Below are 2,450 nucleotides of genomic sequence, written 5' to 3' on the forward strand. Positions count from 1 at the left end.
TCGTGATTGCTGCCATGTTTGGGTTATTATGAATACAACTCCTGTTAAAAAAGAAAACCACAGGACCAAAATGGCATGACTTGTACCCAGGATACCAAACCTAGGCTTAATACCTGGCCAAACTGGTTTTTGACCTTCACCAAACATGTAATCTTATTTAACCAGTCTGGAATTTTCCGTCAGGTACCTGTAAGGTAATGTCTTACCTGGGCCTGCTCCAATACCTTCCCCCAAAGGAGGAAGAGGTGAGCTGCATGATAAAACCCTTCTCTTCCCTCGCCACCAACAAAATGAAGTCCTGGCCTGAGAAGAGTCTTTTCTTTTGCTAATAGCTTTCTTGTTCCACCCTTCTTCCTATAAAAACCTTTCATTTTGTACCACCCCTCAGAATAAAATGCCTTTTCCTTGCAGGATGCAATGCTGCCTGATTCATAAGCCGCTGATGAATCCAATTAGATCTTTGATTTTACTCAGTTGAATTTTTTTTGACACTCCTATTAATAGTAGTGTGTAGGTTTTCATATAAACTTCAGTTTTTAAGTCATCTGTGTAAAAAATTAGCATGATTATTGGATTTTTATGGCAAGATCATGCTTAACTTTTTAAAGAAACTGTCAAACTACCTTCCAAGGGAGCTGTGCCATTTTGTGTCTCTACCAACATTGAATCGGAGTTCCCGTTGCCCCATATTTTCCCCAGCATTTGGTGGTATCAGTGACCTGGGCTTCAACCATTCTCATGGGTGTGTATTGAGTTCTCAGTGTTATTTTGATTTGCATTTCCCTCATGACGTAGTATGTTGAACACCTTTTCTTGTTCTTATTTGTTGTATATCCTCTATGGTGAGGTGTCTTCAGATCTTTTTGACCATTGAATTTTATATGTGTATGTAGTTGAGTTTTTAAGAGTTCTTTGTATATTTTGAATACAATTCTTTTATCAGCAATACATTTTGCAAAAGTTTTCTCCCAGTCTATGGCTTGGGGGGTGTGTGTGTGTGTGTGTGTGTGTGTGTGTGTGTGTGTGTGTGTGTGTGTGTTCTCTGCACAGTATCTTGCAAAAGTTTTTAATTATAATGGAGTTTAGCTTATCCTTTTTTTTTTTTCTCTTATGGATTGTGTTTTTGGTGTGTTATCTAAAAAGTCATCACAAAACTCAAGGTCACCTAGATTTCCTCCTCTGTTATCTTCTCAAAGTTTAATAATTTTGTTTTACATTGAGATCTATGATCCATTGGAATTAATGTCTGTTGCTGTATAAGGTCTGTGTCTAGATTCATTTTTTTGCATGTGGACATCCAGTTTTTCCAGAACCTTTTGTTGAATAGGTTATTCATTAACCACTGAATTGCTTTTTCTGCTTTGTCCAAACTGCTTCACTGTATTTGTATGGATCTATGTCTGGTCTCTCAAATCTATTCCACTGATCTATTTATCAATTTTTTGCCAATAACACACTATCTTGATTATGTAGCTTCATAGTAAGTCTTGATATCAGGTACTGTCAATCCTCCAATTTTATTTTTCCTCCTTAATATTATATTTGCTTTTCTGAGCCATTTGTCTTTATGTATAAACCTTAGTGGATTGTTATGTAACTCTCTTAAACCACTAGTATCTTGGAAATGGGAACTAGTGGTCTGAAGAATAATTTGGTAATTTTTATCAAAGTGTGAAATATATTTTGTCTTTTACCCTGAAATTGTATTGCTATGAATTACACTAAGAAAATTATTAGGGATGTACACAAGACTTTACATATTCATCACATATTTTAGTAAACGAAAACTGAATGAAGCGAAGGAAAAGAGTTGTCAGGAGGTCAGTTATACATTAAATATGTGATAAATAGGCAAAATATTATTTCCCAGACATTTCTCAAGAAGTATAAATGATTAAAACAAAGGCTGGCATATCCAAAATTTAGACAACTATTCAGCTATTAAAATGTATGCCACAGAATCATAATTGCTGTAGAATAATAACTTGTGACGTGGAAAAAGGCTATAAACCATTTGTGGTATATAGTCACAATTTGCAATGAAGAGTAGCCTGTAAATATTTTTAGTCTGTAACAATTGTTAATGCATACTAGTATACCCCGTGCAGCAACTAGGACTTCAGGAGCTATAGACAGCTCCATCGAGGTTCCCATTGCATGAACCTGAACAGTTTCTATAACTATATATATATATATATATTAATATAATATAGTCAACTAACAAAGGTAAATATTTTGTAACATTTAAAAAAAAACTGGAACAAGAAGAATAAGACATTCACTTTCTATTAAGTGAGACGGCCTCCAATTCTGTTCAGTTAGGTAAAGCATGTATCTCACAAAATGATGACAGTCAGGCATTCTGTTTGGGCATGATATTAGAAGGTCTGTTTCTGAGCAAATAATAAAGTTATTCACAAAATAAAGAATATATATATATATATATATAT

The sequence above is a fragment of the Hipposideros armiger genome, unplaced genomic scaffold (assembly GCF_001890085.2).
Source record: "Hipposideros armiger isolate ML-2016 unplaced genomic scaffold, ASM189008v1 scaffold_1081, whole genome shotgun sequence".
NCBI classification, from domain to species: Eukaryota; Metazoa; Chordata; class Mammalia; order Chiroptera; family Hipposideridae; genus Hipposideros; species Hipposideros armiger.